This window comes from Orcinus orca, chromosome 7, assembly GCF_937001465.1.
Source record: "Orcinus orca chromosome 7, mOrcOrc1.1, whole genome shotgun sequence".
Lineage (NCBI taxonomy): Eukaryota > Metazoa > Chordata > Mammalia > Artiodactyla > Delphinidae > Orcinus > Orcinus orca.
This window is the reverse complement of record NC_064565.1, coordinates 86,638,821-86,661,473: the sequence shown is the minus strand read 5'-3', so window position 1 is coordinate 86,661,473 and position 22,653 is coordinate 86,638,821. Positions and strand designations below refer to the sequence as shown.

The following is a 22,653-nucleotide window of genomic DNA, read 5'->3' as shown; positions in this document are numbered from 1 at the left end:
CTTTGTTAGAAACACACACAGATATATACACACACACACACACAATTTATGTAATTGAAATACAAAATTTCACCACTTTAAAATATATGCAGAAGAAGAAAACAAAAGATAAATGGGGGATAAAGGAAAAAGATTTATCATAGCATTAGAGAGAGGCATGGCAACTAATGAAAGGACAGCCTTCATATATACCAACATGGTATCAGTACAAGCAGAAAGTTGATCTTCTATCTCAAACCCCCATTCCCACCCCTGGGAAAAAAGGTAGTGCACTCTGATTTCCCCATGTGGTAGGACTGAACAGGCAGCCAATCTTCTATCTCTACCCAGGAGAAGAAGGTAATGCTCCAATTTTCCTGCTAGGATAGTGTTGTGGGGCTAAGCTGTGAGCTGATCTTTCATCCCCAGCCTGGTGAAAGAGGCAATGCTGTGATTCTCCCATCAGGGTCAAGTAGTCAGCTACACCCCTATCTGCACTTAGTTGCAATAAGATTTAATGAGGCTGTGCAGTGTGGTCCTAATCAGCATTAGACTTCATCCTCTTCACTGTCAGGAGGATCCAGTGGGGAACTGAGCCTCCACCCCACCTGGCGTCAATGAGGAAAAACTAGGTGGTGAGAGGCAGGCTACATGGCGCTTTGCTTCTCCCTTTTTACTCCCTGTTGTCAAGGGGCCTAGTGAAGAAATGACCTTACACCTACACTTGGAAGCAAGAGATGATTCAAGTAGCTGCCCCACTTTCACTGGAAAGATGCCAACTGGGCAGGGGGGGAGGTGTTCAATGTCCATCCCACCTGTTTGCAACAAGTTAGTGTGAGTCACTGCCCCATTTTTGCTGGGGTGGTGTCAGGGGAGCCTAATGGGATACCAAACATGCACACCCACCTGGCTGGCCCCATGCTACATCTCAACAGAGTGACTGCCTGCTAAAATAAATATTTCAAAAGATCCAGAGTCTTATAAGATCCAAAGTGTCCAGAATAAGATTGAAAATCACTTGTCATGGGCTTCCCTGGTGGCATACTGGGTAAGAATCCACCTGCCAATACAGGGGACACGGGTTTGAGCCCTTGTCCAGGAAGATCCCACATGCCGCAGAGCAACTAAGCCCGTGCTCCACAGCTGCTGAGCCTGCACTCTAGAGCCCACAATCCACAACTACTGAAGCCCACGCACCTAGAGCCCTTGCTCCACAACAAGAGAAGCCACCGCAATGAGAAGCCCGCACACCGCAACAAAGAGTAGCCCCCACTCACCGCAACTAGAGAAAGCCCATGCACAGCAATGAGGACCCAACGCAGCCAAAATAAATAAATAAATTTATATATTTAAAAAAAAGAAAATCACTTGTCATACCAAGAACTAGGAAAACCACAACATCAATGAGAAAAGATAATGAACAGATGCCAACACCAAGATGAGTCAGATGTTGAAATGATCTAAAAGAAATTTAAATAACCACCATAAAAATGCTTCATCATCAGTCATAAATTCTCTTGAAACAAATGAAAAAACAAAAAATTATCAGCAGAGAAATACAAGTTATAAAAAAGACCAAATGGAAATTATATAATTGAAAAAGACAATAACGAAAATTAAAATCTCATTGATTGGGCTCAGTAGTGGAGTGGAAATGACAGAGGACAGAAGTAGTGAACTTGAAAAAATATCAGTAGAATTCACCCAATCTGAACAACAGAACGAAGATAGACTGAAAAAAAATAAACAGAATTTCTGGGATCTGTGGAACAGTAACAGAATAGTTAATATTCATATTATTAGAATCCCAGAAGTAGAGAGGGGAGGGAGGAGGAGGAGAAAGAGAAGGAGAAGGAGAAATTATTCAAAGAAATAATGGCTGAAAACATCCCAACATTGGTGGAAAACATAAACCTATAGATTAAAGAAGCTGAGCAAAGCCCAAAGAGGATAAACCCAAAGAAATGCAAGGCATCATTACACTTCTAAAAATTAAAGAAAAAATTTCTTGAAAGCAGCCAGAGAGAAACAATGAAAACTGTAGGGAATAGAAACCTACCAGGGAATACCTATTTGAATGACAGTGATTTTCTCATTTAAAATAATGGAAGCCAGAGGATGTGGCACAATATTTTTCATGTATGAAAAGAAAAGAACTGGCAACTGTAAATTATATACCCAGCAAAAATTCAGAAGTAAAGGGGAAATAAAGACATTCTCAGACAAAGGAAAAGTAAGAGAATTTGTTTGTAGCAAACATACCCTTAATGAATGCCTAAAGGAAATTCTCTAAAAAGAAAGAAAATGATAACAGAAAAAGGATTGGAACTACAGAAAGAAAGAAACATCAGAATGGGCAAATATTGGAGACTATCCTAATTCTCAAGAGTTTTTAAATAATATGTGATGAGTGAAGCAAAGGTTATAACACCATCTGCTGTAATGTGAAATGTAAGTAGGGGAAATACTTAAGACAGACAATTATTTTTTAAAAGTAGGGAGGATTAAAGTGCCTAAATGGAAGTAAGATGTCTATACTACACTCAAAGGGGTAAAATATCAATACCAGTACGTTGTAATAAGTTAAGTGAAGATATTATAATACCGAGCACAACCACTAAGAAAACTGTAAAAAACAATATACTGGGACTTCCCTGGTGGCGCAGTGGTTAAGAATCCACCTGCCAGATGACATGATACTATACATAGAGAATCCTAAAGATGCTACCAGAAAACTACTAGAGCTAATCAATGAATTTGGTAAAGTAGCAGGATACAAAATTAATGCACAGAAATCTCTGGCATTCCTATACACTAATGATGAAAAATCTGAAAGTGAAATTAAGGAAACACTCCCATTTACCACTGCAACAAAAAAGAATAAAATATCTAGGAATAAACCTACCTAAGGAGACAAAAGACCTGTATGCAGAAAATTATAAGACACTGATGAAAGATATTAAAGATGATACAAATAGATAGAGAGATATACCATGTTCTTGGATTGGAAGAATCAACATTGTGAAAATGACCCTACTACCCAAAGCAATCTACAGATTCAATGCAATCCCTATGAAACTACCACTGGCATTTTTCACAGAACTAGAACAAAAAGTTCACCATTTATATGGAAACACAAAAGACCCTGAATAGCCAAAGCAATCTTGAGAAAGAAAAACGGAGCCAGAGGAATCAGGCTCCCTGACTTCAGACTATACTACAAAGCTACAGTAATCAAGACAGTATGGTACTGGCACAAAAACAGAAATCTAGATCAATGCAACATGATAGAAAGCCCAGAGATAAACCCACACACCTTATCTTTGATAAAGGTCACCTTATCTTTGATAAAGGAGGCAAGAATATACAGTGGAGAAAAAACAGGCTCTTCAATAAGTGGTGCTGGGAAAACCAGAGAGGTACATGTAAAAGTATGAAATTGGAACACTCCCTAACACCATACACAAAAATAAACTCAAAATGGATTAAACACCTAAATGTAAGGCCAGACACTGTCAAACTCTTAGAGGAAAACATAGGCAGAACACTCAATGACATAAATCACAGCAAGATCCTTTTTGATCCACCTCCTAGAGAAATGGAAATAAAAATAAAACATAAACAAATGGGACCTAATGAAACTTAAAAGCTTTTGCACAGCAAAGGAAACCATAAACAAGACGAAAAGACAACCCTCAGAATGGAGGAAAATATTTGCAAGTGAAGCAACTGACAAAGGATTCATCTCCAAAATGTACAAGCAGCTCATGCAGCCCAATATCAAAAAAACAAACAACCCAATCCAAAAATGGGCAGAAGACCTAAATAGACATTTCTCAAAGAAGATATACAGATTGCCAACAAACACATGAAAGAATGCTCAACATCATTAATCATTAGAGAAATGCAAATCAAAACTACAACGAGGGGCTTTCCTGGTGGCGCAGTGGTTGAGAGTCCGCCTGCCGATGCAGGGGACACGGGTTCGTGCCCCGGTCCGGGAAGATCCCACATGCCGCAGATCGGCTGGGCCCGTGAGCCATGGCCGCTGAGCCTGCGCGTCCGGAGCCTGTGCTCCACAGCGGGAGAGGCCACAACAGTGAGAGGCCCGCGCACCACAAAAAAAAAAAAAAAAAAAAACCTACAATGAGATATCATCTCACACCAGTCAGAATGGCCATCATCAAAAAATCTACAAACAATAAATGCTGGAGAGGGTGTGGAGAAAAGGGAACCCTCTTGCACTGTTGGTGGGAATGTAAACTGATACAGCCACTATGGAGAGCAGTATGGAGGTTCCTTAAAAAACTAAAAATAGAACTACCATACGACCCAACAATCCCACTACTGGGCATATACCCTTTGAAAGCCATAATTCAAAAAGAGCCGTGTACCAAAATGTTCATTGCAGCTCTATTTACAATAGCCAGGACATGGAAATAACCTAAGTGTCCATCAGCAGATGAATGGATAAAGAAGATGTGGCACATATATACAATGGAATATTAGTCATAAAAAGAAACGAAATTGAGTTATTTGTAGTGAGGTGGATGGACCTAGAGTCTGTCATACAGAGTGAAGTAAGTCAGAAAGAGAAAGACAAATACCGTATGCTAACACATATATATGGAATTTAAGAAAAAAAAATGTCATGAAGAACCTAGGGGTAAGACAGGAATAAAGACACAGACCTACTAGGGAATGGACTTGAAGATATGGGGAGGGGGAAGGGTAAGCTGTGACAAAGTGAGAGCATGGCATGGACATATATACACTACCAAACGTAAAATAGATAGCTAGTGGGAAGCAGACGCATAGCACAGGGAGATCAGCTCGGTGCTTTGTGACCACCTAGAGGGGTGGGATAGGGAGGGTGGGAGGGAGGGAGACACACAAGAGGGAAGAGATATGGGAACATATGTATATGTATAACTGATTCACTTTGTTATAAAGCAGAAACTAACACACCATTGTAAAGCAATTATACTCCAATAAAGATGTTAAAAAAAGAAAAAAAAAGAATCTGCCTGCCAATGCAGGGGACACAGGTTTGATCTCTGGTCCGGGAAGATCCCACATGCCACGAAGCAACTAAGCCCGTGCGCCACAACTACTGAAGCCTCTGCACTTAGAGCCCATGCTCTGCAACAAGAGAAGCCACCTCAATGAGAAGCCCCCGCACCGCAACGAAGAGTAGCCCCTGCTCACTGCAGCTAGAGAAAGGCTGCGCATGGCAACGAAGACCCAACACAGCCATAAATAAATAAATAAACAAACCAAAAAAACCCAAAACAATGTACTGAAAAACTATAAACCAATGTGGAATCCTAAAAAATATTCAAACAACCCACAGGAAGGTAAGGAAAGAGAAAATAAGGAATGAGAAATAGAGGAAACAAACAGAAAATAAATAACAAAATGGCAGACTTAAGTCCCAACATGTCATTGATAACTGATATGGAAATTTAGTAAATGATAAGTGGTCTAAATACACCATTTAAAAGACACAGTTGAGAGAGAGCAACTAAGATGGCAGAATAGAAGGGCCCGAAGTTCACCTCCTCTCATGAGCACACCAAAGTCACAACAATCTGCAGAATAACCATCGTTGAAGAAGACTGGGGACTTCTCTTGTGGTCCAGTGGTTAAGACTCCACACTCACAACGCAGGGGACCCAGGTTTGATCCCTGGTCAGGGAACTAGATCCCACATGCCGCAACTAAGAGCCTGCATGCTGCAACTAAAAGATCCTGAATCCCACAATTAAAGATCCCACATGCCTCAGCGCAGAACCTGTATGCCGCAACTAAGACCTGGCACAGCTAATTAATTAATTAATTAAAAGAAAAAATTAAAACCTACCAGAAAAGACCCTCTACAGCTAAAGACATAAAGATGGAACCACAATGAGACTGGTAGGAGAGGCGGACTCTAGATATAATCAAACCCCATACCCTCCAGGTAGGTGACCCACAAACTGGAGATAATTATATTACAGAGGTTCTCCCACAGGAGAGTTCTGAGCCCCATGTTAGGACCCCCAGCCCAGGGGTTTGGCACCAGGGAGAGGAGCTCCCAGAGCATTTGGCTTTGAAGGCCAGTGGGGCTTGATTGTAGGAGCTCCACAGGATTAGGGGGAATAGAGACTGCCCTCTTAAAGGGTGCACACAAACTCTCACATGCACTGAGAACAAGGGCAAAAACAGTAGTATGAGAGGAGCCTGAGCCAGACCTAGCTGCTGGTCTTAGAGGTCTTCTGGGGAGGCAGGGAGCAGCTGTGGACCACCATGGGGATATAGACACTGGTGGTCGATATATCAGGGGGCATTCATTTGCATGAGTTCTGGAGACAGACATTTTGGCACCAAGACCTGCCCCGGCCAACAGCCTGCAGGCTCCAGTGCTGTGATGCCTCAGGCTAAACAACAAACACAGCCCCACCCATCAGCAGACAGGCTGCCTAAAGACTTCCTAAACCCAAAACTGCCTCTACATATGCCCTGAGACATGACCCTGCCCACTGGAGGACCAAGACCCAGCCCCACCCACCAGGCAGCAGTCACCAACCCCTCCCAGCAGGAAACCTGCACAAGTCTCTAGAAAAGCCTCACCCACCAGGAGGCATACACTAGGAGCAAGAAAACTACAGTCCTGCAGCCTGCAGACGGAGTCCACAAACTCAGTCTGGACACTGCCCGGGGACCAGCTGGCCCCTGGCCTTTGGGTGACGAGAGAGGAGTTCACTGCTGGGACACATAGGACATCCCCTACAGAGGGCCACTTCTCCAAGGTTGAGAAACATAACCAACCTACCACATACATAAAAATACAAATAGCAGTTTACACAAAGGAATATATTTCAGACGAAGGAACAAGATAAAACCCCAGAATAAGAACTAAGTGACATGGAGATAGGCAATCTAACCAAAATAGAGTTCAGAGTAATGATCATAAAGATGATTAAAGAACTTGGGAGGAGAATGGATGCACAGAGCGAGAAATTAGAAGTTTTTAACAAAGAATTAGGAAATATAAAGAACAACCAAACAGAGTTGAAGAATACAATAACTGAAAGGAAAATACACTAAAATTAATCAATAGTACACTAAATGAGGCAGAAGAACAGATCAGTGAGCTGGAAGACAGAGTAGTGGAAATCACTGCTGCCAAACAGAAGAAAGAAAAAAGAATAAAAAGAAATGAGGACAGTTTAAGACAACAGTCTGGGACGACATCAAGCACACTAGTATTTGCATTAGAGGGTTCCCAGAAGGAGAAGAGAGAGAGAAAGGGCCTGAGAAAATATTTGAAGAGGTATTACCTGAAAACTTCCCTAACCTGAGGAAGGAAACAGTCACCCAAATCCAGGAAGTGGGTAAGAGTTCCATACAGGATAAACCCAAGAAGGAACACACCAAGACACTATTAATCAAACTAGCAAAAAATAAAGACAAAGGTAAAATATTAAAAGCAACAAGGGAAAAGCAACAAATAATATACAAGGGAATCCCCATATGGTTATCAGCTGATTTTTCAGCAGAAACTGCAGGCCAGAAGGGAGTGGCACAATGTATTTAAAGTGATGAAAGGGAAGAACCTACAACCAAGAATACTCTAACCAGCAAGGCTCTCGTTCAGGTTTGACAGAGGAGTTTAAAGCTTTACACACAAGCAAAAGCTAAGAGAATTCGGCACCACCAAACCAGCTTTACAACAAATGCTAAAGGAAATTCTCTAGGCAAAAAATAAAAGGACACAACTCGAAACAAGAAAATTACAAATGGGAAAGCTCACTGGTAAAGGCAAACATGCAATAAAGGTAGGAAATGATCCATACACAAATATGCTATCAAAACCAGCAATCATGAGAAGAGGAGAGTACAAGTGTAGGATATTGGAAATGCATTTGAAATTAAGAGGCCAGCAACTTAAAACAATCTTGGATATATACAGACTGTTATACCTAAACCTTATGGTAATTGCAAACCAAAAATCTACAATAGATACACACAAAAGAAATAGCAATCCAAACACAACTCTAAAGATAGTCATCAAATGACAAGAGAAGAGAACAGAAGAGGAAGGGAAGAAAAAAGACCTACAAAAACAAATCCTAAACAATTAACAAAATGGCAATAAGAATATACATAACAATAATTACCTTAAATGTAAATGGATTAAATGCTCCAACCAAAATATATAGACTGGCTGAATGGATACAAAAATAAGACCCATATATATGCTGTCTACAAGAGACCCACTTATGTGGTAGATATATACAATGGAATATTACTCAGCCATTAAAAAAAGAATGAAATAATGCCATTTGCAGCAACATGGATGGACCTAGAGATTATCATACTACGTAAGTCAGACAGAGAAAGAGAACTATCATATGATATCACTTATATGTGGAATCTAAAAAGATGATACAAATGAACTTATTTACAAAACAGAAACAGACTCACAGATATAGAAAACAAATTTATGGTTACCATAGCGGAAAGCTGGGGGAGGGATAAATTAGGAGATTGGGATTAACATATACACACTACTATATATAAAGTAGATAATCAAAAAGGACTACTGTACAGCACAGGGAATCTACTCAATTTTTTTTTTTTTTTTTTTTTTTTTTTGCGGTACGCGGGCCTCTCACTGTTGTGGCCTCTCCCGTTGCGGAGCACAGGCTCCGGACGTGCAGGCTCAGCGGCCATGGCTCACAGGCCTGGCCGCTCCGCAGCATGTGGATCTTCCTCGACCAGGGCATGAACCCATGTCCCCTGCATTGGCAGGTGGACTCTCAACCACTGCACCACCAGGGAAGCCCTCAATATTCTTTAATAAGCTATATGGGAAAAGAATCTGAAAAAGAATGGATATATGTATATGTATAACTAAATCACTTTGCTATACACCTGAAATTAACACAACATTGTAAATCAACTACACCCCCATTAAAAAATAAAAATTAAATTAAAAAAATAAAAAATAGGGAATTCCCTGGCAGTCTGGTGGTTAGGACTCACTGCTGTCACCGCCAGGGCCCCAGGTTCAGTCCCAAAGTTAGTAGAAGGAAAGAAATCATAAAGATCAGAGCATAAATAACTGAAATAGAGATGAAGAAAACAATAGAAAAGATCAATGAAACTAAAAGCTGGTTCTTTGAAAAGATAAACAAAATTGATAAACCTTTAGCCAGACTCATCAAGAAACAAAGGGAGAGGGCTCAAATCAATAAAATTAGAAATGAAAAAGGAGAAGTTACAATGAACACCACAGAAATACAAAGGATCATAAGAGACTACTATAAGCACCTAAATGCCAATAAAATGGACAACCTGGAAGAAATGAACAAATTCTTAGAAACATACAGTCTCGCAAGACTGAATCGGGAAGAAATAGAAAATTTGGACAGACTGATCACAAGTAGTGAAATTGAAACTGTGATTTAAAAACTCCCCAAAAGGGGCTTCCTTGGTGGCGCAGTGGTTGAGAGTCCACCTGCTGATGCAGGGGACACGGGTTCGTGTCCCGGTCTGGGAAGATCCCACGTGCCGCGGAGCGGCTGGGCCCGTGAGCCATGGCCGCTGAGCCTGTGCGTCCGGAGTCTGTGCTCCGCAACGGGAGAGGCCACAACAGTGAGAGGCCCGCGTACAGCAAAACAAAAAAACCTTAAAAACTCCCCCAAAACAAAAGTCCAGAAGCAGATGGCTTCACAGGCGAATTCTATCAAACATTTAGAGAAGAGTTGATACCTATCCTTCTCAAACTACTCCCAAAAAATTGCAGAGGAAGGAATACTTCTGAACTCATTTTATGAGGCCACCATCATCCTGATACCAAAACCAGACAAAGATATTAAAAAAAAATTATAGGCCAATATTACTGATTAACATAGATGCAAAAATCCTCAACAAAATACAAGCAAACCAAATCCAACAATACATTAGAAGAATCATGCGCCATGATCAAGTGGGATTTATCCCAGGGATGCAAGGATTTTTCAATATCTACAAATCAATCAGTGTGATACACCACATCAACAAATTGAAGGAAAAGTCCGTATGATCATCTCAATAGATGCAGAAAAAGCTTTTGACAAATTTCAACACCCATTTATGATAAAAACTCTCCAGAAAGTGGGCATAGAGGGAACATACCTCAACATAATAAAGGCCATATATGACAGATCCACAGCCAACATCATTCTTAACAGTGAAAAGCTGAAAGCATTTCCTCTAAGATTAGGAACAAGACAAGGATGTCTACTCTTGCCAGTTTTATTCAACATAGCTTTGAAAGTCCTAGTCACAGGAATCAGAGAAGAAAAAGAAATAAAAAGAATCCAAATTGGAAAAGAAGAAGTAAAACTGTCACTGTTTCCAGGTCACATGATACTATACATAGAAAATCCTAAAGATGCTACCAGAAAACTACTAGAGCTCATCAATGAATATGGTAAAGTTGCTGGATACAAAATTAATATACAGAAATCTGTTGCATTTCTATACACTAACAATGAAAGATCAGAAAAAGATATTAAGGAAACAATCCCATTTACCATCACATCAAAACGAATAACATGCCTAGGAATAAACCTCCCTAAGGAGGTAAAAGATCTGTCTCTGAAAACTATAAGATACTGATGAAAGAAATTGAAGACAGAAAGATATACCATGTTCTTGGATTGGAAGAATCAATATTGTTAAAATGACCATGCTACTTAAGGCAATCTGAAGATTCAATGCAATCCCTATCAAACTACCAATGGCATTTTTCACACAGGTAGAACAAAAAGTTTTTAAATTTGTATGGAAACATAAAAGATCCCAAATAGCTGAAACAATCTTGAGAAAGATGACTGGAAGTGGAGGAATGATGCTCCCTGACTTCAGACTCTACTACAAAGCTACAGCAATCAAAACAGTATGGTAATGGCACAAAAACAGACATAGATGAATGGAACAGGATAGAAAGCCCAGAAATAAACCCACACACTTATGGTCAACTACTCTATGACAAAGAAAGCAAGGATATACAATAAAGAAAATACAGTCTCCTCAATAAGTGGTGCTGGGAAAACTGGACAGCTACATGTAAAGAATGAAATTAGAACATTCTCTAACACCAAACACAAAAATAAACTCAAAATGGATTAAAGACTTAAATGTAAGATCAGATACTATAAAACACCTAGGGGAAAACGTAGGTGGAACACTCTTTGACATAAATTGCAGCAATATGTTTTTGGATCCTTCTCTCAGAGTAATGGAAATAAAGACAAAAAATAAACAAATGGGACCTAATTAAACTTATAAGCATTTGCCCAGCAAAGGAAACCATAAACAAAACAAAAAGACAATCTATGGACAGGGAGAAAATATTTGCAAATGCCATGACCAAAAAGGGATTAATCTCCAAAATATACAAACAGCTCATTCAGCTCAATAACAAAAAAACAAACAACCCAATCAAAAAATGAGCAGAAGACCTGAATAGACATTTATCCAAAGAAGACATACTAATGGCCAAGAGGCACATGAAAAGATGCTCAGCATCACTAATTATTAGAGAAATGCAAATCAAAACTACAATGAGGTATCACTTTCCACCAGTCAGAATGACCATCATTAAAAAGTCTACGAATAATAAATGCTGGAGAGGGTGTGGAGAAAAATGAACCCTGCTACATTGTTGGTGGGAATGTAAATCGATACAGCCACTGTGGAGAATAGTATGGAGGTTATTTAAAAAACTAAAAATAGAGCTACCATACGATCTAGCAATTCCACTCCTGGGCATATATCCAGAGAAAACTCTAATTTGAAAAGATACATGCACCGCAGTGTTCATAGCAGCACTATTTACAATAGCCAAGACATGGAAGCAACCTATATGTCTATCAACAGATGAATGGAAAAAGAAGATGTGGTAGGTAGATAGAGATATAAAATGGAATATTACTCAGCCATTGAAAAGGATGAAATAATGCCATTTGCAGCCACATGGTTGGACCTAGAGATTATCATACTAACTGAAGTAAGTCAGAGAGAGAAAGACAAATATCATATGATATCACTTATATGTGGAATCTAAAAAATGATACAAAGGATCTTATTTACAAAACAGAAATAAACTCACAGACATAGAAAACAAACTTATGGTTACCAAAGGGGATAGTGTTGGGTGGGAGCGAGATAAGTTTGGAATTTGGGATTAACATATACACACTACTATATATAAAATAGGTAAACAGCAAAATCTACTGTATAGTACAGGGAACTATACTCAATATCTTGTAATAACCTACAATGGAAAAGAATCTGAAAAATTATATATATATATATATATATGTATGTATGTATGTATGTATGTATAACTGAATCACTTTTTGTACACTTAAAACTAACAACATTGTAAATTAACTATACTTCAATTAAAAAAAAAAAGACAGGGCCTTCCCTGGTGGTCCAGTGTTGAGAATCCTCCTTCCAATGCAGAAGACACGAGTTCGACCCCTGTCGGGGAACTAAGATCCCACATGCTATGGGACAGCTAAGCCTGCACACCACAACTAGAGAGCTCGCATGCCGCAATTACAGAGCCCACGCGCTCTGGAGCCCATGTGCCATAACTAGAGAGAAGCCCGCACTCCACAGCTAGAGAGAAGCCCACACACCACAACTAGAGAGAAGGCCACACACCACAACGAAAGATCCCGCATGCCACAGCTAAGACCCAACACAGCCAAAAAAAAAAAAAGACAGTTGGCAGTGTGAATCAAAAACATAATCCAACAACATGTTGTCCACAAGAAATTAACTTCAAATATCAGTGCAATGACATACGTAAACTAAAAGCAAAAGAATGGGAAAAGATGTGACTTCAAAATTTAATGATTAGGGCTTCCCTGGTGGCGCAGTGGTTGAGAGTCCTCCTGCCGATGCAGGGGACACAGGTTCGTGCCCCGGTCCGGGAAGATCCCACATGCCGCGGAGCGGCTAGGCCCATGAGCCATGGCCGCTGAGCCTGTGCATCCGGAGCCTGTGCTCCGCAACGGGAGAGGCCACAACAGTGAGAGGCCCGCGTACCGCAAAAAAACAAAACAAAACAAAACAAAAACATATATATATATATATATATATATATATATATATATAAATTATTAAATGCAACAAGGGCTATATTAATATCAAATAAAGTAGATAGACTTACTTGCAAAGAAAATTACTAGAGATAAAAAGGAATGTTATATAATAATACAAGTGTCACTCCACCAGGAAGAGCTGAAAGAGGTAATAAAATCCACCCGTGTATTTGGGGATGTCAACACCTCACTCTCAGTAAATATAGAACTACTAGACAGAAAAGCAGCAAGAATACAGAACACCTTAACAACACAATAAACCAACAGGATCTAACTGACACTCTATCCAACAATAGCAGAGTACACAGTGTTTTCAAGTGCCCATGGAACATTCACTAAGATAGGCCACATCCTGGACCATAAAACCAAGTTCAACACATTTAAAATAATTAAAACTATATGAAGTGGTGCTGTCTGACCATAATGGAATATAGGGAGTTCAAGGGATTTGGGGGCTGATCAAGGAAAACCATTTGACCAGGAGGTGGCAGTAGCACACACAGCTTTATTTGAGTGACACTTCGACAGGTTTGCATGTGGGGGAAGTTTCTCACAGCATGAGACCATCTAGAGGCTACCGCACAGAGGCCAATACTCAGAGGGAGAGAAGGACAAGGAAATTCCTAGAGGAGAGGGATATCAGAGAGAGGGTTACATCTCTAGGTGATTTCACTCAGCAGCCTGGAAGGGAGTCTCTGGGTCAGGAACCCCAAAAGGCAGCAGAGTCTTGGGGTCTTTATAACCCCAGGGTTTATTTTACCTATGGCTAGTATATGCTGGGCACAGTTTCTTGAGTATATAAAGCAGGCAGGCTCTAAATAGTTTAAAAATCTGCTTATTTGGTTGTGTTTAAAATAATTGGATGTGTACAAATTTTAGTCTGGTGCTGGCAGACTTTTGAGCTAATGGGTCTCAGCCTGCTGTGAATAAGTAAACAACCTGGGGTGGGTGGGGTGGCAATGCACAGAGGCCATCTTTGTCTTGCATACAGAACACCGAATCAAATGAGAAATCAATAACAGAAAGACAACAGGAAAATCTCCAAACACTTGGAAATTTTAAAACACACTTCTAAATAATCCCTGGGTCAAAGAGGAGATCTCAAATGGAATAAAAAATACATAGAATAAAAATGAACATATAACATATCAAAATTGATAAGACTCTTAAAACAGCAGCACTGAGAGAAATGTATAGCACTAAATGCATACATTGGAAGAGGAAAACTTTCTAATTAATAAGCTAAGCTCCCACACCTCAAGAGCTTAGAAAAAGAAGGAGCAAAATAAATCCAAAAAGATGAATGAAGGAAATAATAAAGAACAGCGAGGAGATGGATGAGGATGGGCTTCCTCTCATGGGGTCAGGCATAGACCTGACTAAGGTGCCAGCTGTTCAAGAGAACAGAACGGTGGCATTTCTAAACCAATTTGTGGTACACAGTGTACAGTTTCTCAACCAATTTTCTACAGTTTGTGAGGAGAAACTGGCAGACCTTTCTCTTTGTATCCAGCAAATTGAAACAACTCTCAATATTTTAGATGCAAACTTGTCATCTATCCCAGGGCTAGATGATGTCACGTTTGAAGTATCTCCTATAAGTGTCACTAGGATCACAAATGAAACACATTCTGAAACCACTTCAGAGCAATCACAGCAGAACAGTTTACAAGACTCTGGACCACAGGAAAGTGAAGTAACACCACAAAATATCTTAACTGTAGCCAAGGATCTAAGATATGCCAGATATCTCAAAATGGGTGGGTATTCCAGTGATGGCAGTAAGAAACAAAATGATATCGGAAGGACTAGACCCAGATCTTCTAGAGAGGCCAGATGCTCCAGTGCCTGATGGTGAAGGTGAAAAAAATATAGAAGAAAGTTCAGACAGCAAATCTTCTTTTAGTGACTAAGCTTAATTTTATAACAATTACATATACATGTGTTGGTACACATTTACATTCTATAAGAAAGAGAGCCTGAACTTTAACTCAGTCATAAAAACACCACATGGCTACATATCCACCACCAAGCTTCCTCTATGTTAAAAAATAAATAAATAAAGCATTTATAATAAAAAACCCAGAAATCAGTGAAACTGAAAATTTTTAAAAAATAGAGAAAAATCAATGAAACAAAGCTCGTTCTTCAAAATAATCCATAAAATTGCTAAACCTCTAACAAGACTGACAAAGGTAAAAAGAGAGAAGATGCAAATCACCAAAATCAGGAATGAAACCTGATATACCACTACATACATATATGCAACCATTAAAAAGATAACAAGGAAATACTACAAAAAGTTTTATGCTCATAAATTAGAAGAAATGGACCAAGTCCAGAAAACCACATACTAAATCAAGATGAATTAAACTGAATAGTCCTGTAGCCATTAAAGAAATTGAATTGGTAATTTAAAAGTTCCTGGAAGAGAAATGTCCAGGCCCAGATGGTTTCACAGGAGAATTTTACTAACATTAAAAAAAAAAAAAACACTAATTTTACACAACCTATTCTGAGAGAGAAGAGGAGGGAACGCTTTCCAACTCATTTTATGAAGCTAGTATTACTCTGATACCAAAACAAGACAAAGACATTACCAAAAAAAGAAAACTACAGACTAATATCTCTCATGAACTTAGATGCATAAATCTTCAACCAAATATTAGCACACCAATACTGTAATGTATAAAAAGAACTATATACAATGACAAATGGTAAGTATTTCAGGTGTGCAAGGCTGGTTCAGCATTTGAAAATCAGTCCATGTAACCTATGATATCAACAGAATAAAGGAGAAAAATCATATGATCATATCAATTGATACAAAAAAAGTTCTTCACAAAATTCAACACCCAATCATGATATAAAACTCTCGACAAGGTAGAATTAGAGGGTAAATTCCTCAACTAGATAAAGAGCATCTACAAGACCTCCATATTACATTATACTTAATGGTGAAAGACTGAAGGCTTTCCTTCCAGGATCAGGAACAAGGCAAGTATGTCTGCTCTTATTATTCTTTTTCAATATAATACTGCAAGTTTTAGCCATTGTAATAGAGCAGGAAAGGGAAATAAAAGTCACACAGATCGGAAAAGAAGAAATCAAACTGTCTCTATTTTCAGATGAAAAAGTTATCTATGTAAAATAGCAAGGAGTCTACAAAAAAAACTGCTAGAACTAGTAAGTGAGTTGAGCAGTTTAAAAGATAAAAATTCCAAATGCAAAAATCAACAGCATTTTAACACTCAGCCATAAAAAAGAATGAAATAATGCCATTTGCAGCAACATGGATGGACCTAGGGATTATCATACTAAGTGAAGTAATGCAGGCTGAGAAGGACAAATATATGATATTGCTTATATGTGGAATCTAAAAAAAATGATACAAATGAACTTATTTACAAAACAGAAATAGATCCACAGACGTAGAAAACAAATTTACAGTTACCAAAGGGGAAGGTGGAGGGAGGGATAAATTAGGCATTTGGGATTAACATATACACAGTACTATACATAAAATACATAAGCAACAAGGTTCTACCATATAGCACAGGGAACTATACTCAATATTTTGTAATAACCTATAAGGGAAAAGAATCTAAAAAAGAATATATACACACACACACACAAATGAATCACTTTGCTATACACCTGAAACTAACACAACATTGTAAATCAACTATACTTCAATTTTTAAAAATCAGCAGCATTTCTACATACTAACATGAACATGTGGAAACAAAAATTTTAAACACAATAACATTTATAGTAACTCCAAAGAAAACTAAATACTTTTAAATCTAACAAAGCATATACAGGATCTAGATGATAAAAATCACAAAATGTTGATGGAAGAAGTCAAGGACCTAAATAAATACACATACCATATTCATGAATTGGAAAACAACATAGTAAAGATGTCAGTTCTCCCCAGATTGACCTATAGATTTAATGTAATTTCTATCTAAATACCAGCTCTTTGTAAATATAGACAAGATCATTCTAAAATGTGTATAGAAAGGCACAGCTCCTAGAATAGCTAAAATCATCTTTAAAAAGAAGAAAATGGGAGGAATCACTTTACCTAATTAAGGCCTACTAGCTACAGTAATCAAGCTACAGTAATCAAGAGTAAAGATAGTGTGGTATTAGAGGAGAGAGAGACACAAAGATCAATGGAACAGAATAGACATCCCTGAAATAGACCCACAAAAGTATGCCCAACTGATTTTTGACAATGATGCGAAAGCAATTTAATGGAGGAATGATAGCCTTTTCAAGAAGTAGTGCTGGAGCTATTGCACATCCATGGGCAAACAAAACCAAACCTTGACCTAAGTCTCTTACCTAAAATAAAAAACAGTAATAAACTTAAGTGCTGGTGAAATTGCTGATGGGAATTTTTAATTTTATAACCACTCCTGAAAACAGTTTGGTAGTTTCTCAAAACACTAAATATGCAACTGCCATGTAACCCAACAATTATACTCTTGGGGATTTATCCCAGAAAGATTAAGTCTTATGATCACACACACAAAAACACCGTGAACACAAATATTTATAGCAGCCTTATTCATAGTAGCCAAAAAGTGGAAACAACACAATTGTTCTTTAATTGGTGAACAGCTAAATAAACTGTGCTACCTCCATGCCATGGAATAATACTCAACGATACAAAGGAACTTTGATACATACAACAACCTGGATGAATTTCCAGAGAATTATGCTGAGTGAAAAAAAGCCAATCCCCAAATATTAGATGCTATATGACTTCATTTATATGAAATTCTTGAAATTACAAAATTATAAATGTAGAACAAGTTAGTGGTTGCCAGGCATTAAGTAGGAGGTGGATACAGGAAAGAAATGGGTGTGACTCTAAAAGGACATTAGGGATCCTTGTGGAAATGTCTGCATCTTAACTGTACCATGTCAATATCCTGGTTGTGATATTGATATTACATCGTTTTGCAAGATGTTACTGTTGAGGGAAACTGGATAAAAGGTACATGGTCAAGAGTTTAATTTTTTTTTAATAAAAAGAAAACTTACCTTAAATATTTTTCTTAAGGGTGGTAGTCAGACCTGTATATGACAGATAAAACTAAATTAAGTTGAACAAGATAAATTCAGTGGGTAACCCATAAAACATAGGTTACATAAAATCAACAGACTTAGAAAGTTGAAAGAATCTATCACCTAGGGCAACAGGCTTATAAACTGAAGACATATCAGAGTTCTAGAACAAAGTCCTAAAAGTCTAAGCTAATTGCTTCATAAACAAGTCACAAAATCTTCAGAATCTATGGTAAAATAAACTTTGAAGTTTGAAGTTAAAAGAAGAGTTTTTTATGAACCAAGGTAGACAGTGTGTTAAAGAAATGCAGTATTTTGAGACAAACTTCTGGAGTGCTAATCTGAATTGGAAAGGACTAACGTCTCTTTCAACTCAGCTGATTCAGGTGACAGTCTTTCAATAGTTCCTTTACATTTTTAGAGCCCCTTCATAAATTAAGATTTTCAAGATATAGCTTAATAAGTTTCTATTTAAACCCTGACAATGACAGGATGCTAAATCATTTCCCCAAAGGTCAGGGTGGAAGAAAGGTAGGGGGGATGGGGAATTTAATTTTATCTACCAATGAAAAGCAGTGTTTGTTGATGGTAAGAGAATTAGGAATAGGAAACTAGGATATAGGAAAAAGAGCTTGGATTTTACCGTAAGAAATATCTAGGTTCAAATCCAGATTCTTCCACTACCATGGTCACATAACTTTGGGCAATTTACATCTGACTTTCAGTTTTCTCATCGCAAAATGAGTATACTATCATCTATTTCAAAGAATTTTAAAGGGTTTGGAACATAATAGTCACTTGCTAAATGGTAAGTATTATATTATAGGATAAATATGAGAAGCAGAATTGTTGGATCAAAGTATATAAGCATATTTACTTTTTTTTTTTTAACATCTTTATTGGGGTATAATTGCTTTACAATGGTGTGTTAGTTTCTGCTTTATAACAAAGTGAATCAGTTATACATATACATATGTTCCCATATCTCTTCCCTCTTGCGTCTCCCTCCCTCCCACCCTCCCTATCCCACCCCTCCAGGCTGTCACAAAGCACCGAGCCAATATCCCTCAGAATGGGAGAAAATATTTGCAAGTGAAGCAACCGACAAAGGATTAATCTCCAAAATTTACAAGCAGCTCATGCAGCTCAATAAAAAAAAACAAACAACCCAATCCAAAAATGGGCAGAAGACCTAAATAGACATTTCTCCAAAGAAGATATACAGACTGCCAACAAACACATGAAAGAATGCTCAACATCATTAATCATTAGAGAAATGCAAATCAAAACTACAATGAGATATCATCTCACACCAGTCAGAATGGCCATCATCAAAAAATCTAGAAACAATAAATGCTGGAGAGGGTGTGGAGAAAAGGGAACACTCTTGCACTGCTGGTGGGAATGTGAATTGGTTCAGCCACTATGGAGAACAGTATGGAGGTTCCTTAAAAAACTACAAATAGAACTACCATATGACCCAGCAATCCCACTACTGAGCATATACCCTGAAAAAACCGAAATTCAAAAAGCATATTTACTTTTGATAGATACTACCAGATTATCTTTTAAACCAGATTTACTTATTTGCATTTGCGCCCAAAATGTAGGAAAATATCCATTATCTCACAGCCTGGTCATTTTTTGTTAATTTGCTTTTGTTAATTTTGTTTTTGTTAATTTGATGCACAAAAATGATATTCTATTGATTTGCAGTTTCCTGAGAATTAATGAGTGAACAGTTTTCATGTGTTTATTATCCATTTGTATTTCTGTTATTTGACTGTTTATAATCTCTGCTCATATTTACAAATTGGGTTGTGTGTTTATGTGTGAAAATGCTTTATGTATTTTGAATAAAAATGCTTTGTTATCTACACTGTTTGTTATCTGCATTTTTTTTACTTCTTCAGAGTCCTTATAGAAATTTGAACTGTTTATGTGGTCAAATCTGGCCGCTTTTCCTTTGTGGCTGTTAGTTTATATCTTGTTTAGATTATCCTTCCCCTCTTCAAGATTATGTCAGCATTCTCCTAGCTGATTTTCTATGTATACTTTTTTTTTTTTTTTTTTTTTCAGTACGCGGGCCTCTCACTGTTGTGGCCTCTCCCGTTGCGGAGCACAGGCTCCGGACGTGCAGGCTCAGCAGCCATGGCTCACGGGCCTAGCCGCTCCACGGCATGTGGGATCTTCCCGGACCGGGGCACGAACCCGTGTCCCCTGCATTGGTAGGCGGACTCTCAACCACTGCGCCACCAGGGAAGCCTTATGTATACTTTTTTATGTTTAAATATTTAATCCATCTATACTTAATTTTTTTAGTATGAGGTAAAGGTCTATTGATAATTTTGCTGAAGTGGATAGATGATTACCTCAACGCTATTTATTAATTGTTCACATAGTTAACATGTTTTTGTCTGTCAGTATCCCTTCTTGAGGATAATATCCTCAATCCTTGGTGTAGTTGGCAAACTTGACCCTCTGCCTCTGTGGCAACAAGGATGAGCATGTAGTTTGACATAAAAATATTAAGAGGGACTTTCCTGGTTGTCCAGTGGTTAAGACTCCACACTTCCGCTGCAGGGGGCATGGGTTCAATCCCTGGTCGGGCAACTAAGATCCCGCATGCTGTAGGGCGAAGCCAAAAAAATAATAAAAATTTAATTTAATTTAATTTAAAAAGATAAAAATATTAAGACAAGTCTATATAATGTTGATTTCACAAGGAATATGTTAAAAATAAAATTAAATAATAGAATGAGTATGAAAGAAAAGTGTGAAAAGTCAATACTTTTTTTAATAATAGAGTTTAGTGTATGAAATCAACATTGTATGGAATTTCCACTTAAAGGACAAATTAAGCACAGTTTTGGCATTAATATCTCACCTCTTTTAAAGAAGACATACAAATGGCCAGTAGGCACGTGAAAAGATGCTCAACATCACTAATTATTAGAGAAATGCAAATCAAAACTGCAGTAAGTTACCACCCTACACCAGTCAGAATGGCCATCAGTAAAAAGTCTACAAATGGGCTTCCCTGGTGGCGCAGTGGTTGAGAGTCCGCCAGCGGATGCAGGGGACACGGGTTCGTGCCCCGGTCTGGGAAGATCCCACATGCCGCGGAGCGGCTGGGCCCGTGAGCCATGGCCGCTGAGCCTGCGCGTCCGGAGCCTGTGCTCCGCAACGGGAGAGGCCACAACAGTGAGAGGCCCGCGTACCGCAAAAAAAAAAAAAAGAAAAGAAAAGTACCTGTCAGCTCAGTCTGCCTCTGTTTTAAGACATTCTCTCAGAAGCTTCTCCCGACAAGTTCCAATTATATGTAGTTGGCCAGAACCTTGTCACATGGCCACTCCTGTCTTTTAAAGGAGGCTGGAAGATGCAGCTTTTTGAGTAAGGGTTTTTGCCCCTAAACAAATTGAGGTTCTTGAGATAATATGTATTTTGGGAAAGTAATTCTCATTCTCTGTCATAGGGAGCAAGAGACTAGTTAAGAGACTACTGTTGGGAAGAGATGATGGTCGCTTGTGCTACAGTGGTAGTAGGTGGTGGTCGGATATGATTGGATACTTGATATATTTTGAAGCCAGTAGCCACAGAACTTAGTGCTGGGTTATATATGAAAAGAAGGTGGAGAGATAGGGTGACACAGATTTCTGGTCTAATAATTCAGTAGATGGTAGCATCATTACCTGAGATGAGGAAAAACAGAGAAAAGCCAAGGTTTTGTGGTTTTTTTGAGGGGGAGGGGAGCAGGGTGGTAATCTAGAATCCTATTATATATACATTAAATTTGACAAGCCTATTATATAGCTAAGTGGAAATCAATAATACCCTTTTAGATATTTCTGAGGATACTATTTAGAATCTTTTCCAAGGGTCATCCTCCCCCTACATTCTTCAGAAATAGCTCTATTTACTCTGGGGTTAGTTCTGTTTATTCTTATTGATCCTTCACTTACATGTACTGATTTTCCTCATATCTGATGAGCTCTGTTGGCTCACTTTATATTTGTGAATGAAGGAATATGTTGGTTGTATAGGTATTCTCTGTGTGACAGGCCAGCTTCCCTGGAGGGTATATGGGGATGGAAGAGGGCAGGCAGGATGGCTGGAGACCCTACAGCATTTCCAAAGAGCCAGTGTATTTCTCTCCTGAACAGAACTTTCTTTCCTTCCTTTTTATCCCCCTTCAGTTATCTGATGTGAAAATGTGAGTGGCTGTAAGCTCTGCTCTGCTGCTGTGCCAAGGCTCAAAACTCATAGAGGGTCCCCACCTAGGCAGATTGCACATTTTCTCAGAGAGCAGTTTTGATCTTGCTTGTTTTGTTGTTGTTTGTTTTGGTGTTTGGTGAGTGATTGGGGAAAGACAATACTGCCAGCAATGTATGCTCTGTTTGCACTGAGAAAGAGAACAGTGATAAAGAAGGGTCCAAGTGAT

At 38.6% G+C, this 22,653-nt stretch overlaps 1 protein-coding gene, 1 long non-coding RNA gene and 1 pseudogene across 2 annotated transcripts in view; 2 read left to right on the top strand and 1 right to left on the bottom strand.

Moving 5' to 3' along the window:
* Positions 1-22,653, top strand: part of C2CD6 (C2 calcium dependent domain containing 6) — a 150,056-nt gene that overhangs the window by 116,791 nt on the left and 10,612 nt on the right. The gene's annotated exons all lie outside the window — the stretch shown is intronic.
* LOC117201680 (uncharacterized) overlaps positions 1-22,653 on the bottom strand; it is a 63,599-nt gene that overhangs the window by 36,895 nt on the left and 4,051 nt on the right. The window contains exon 2 of the long non-coding RNA XR_004483762.2: positions 18,189-18,221. This is a non-coding gene — a long non-coding RNA (uncharacterized LOC117201680). The remainder of the gene's footprint in view (positions 1-18,188; positions 18,222-22,653) is intronic.
* LOC117201678 (WASH complex subunit 3-like) overlaps positions 13,272-22,653 on the top strand; it is a 105,269-nt pseudogene continuing 95,887 nt past the window's right edge.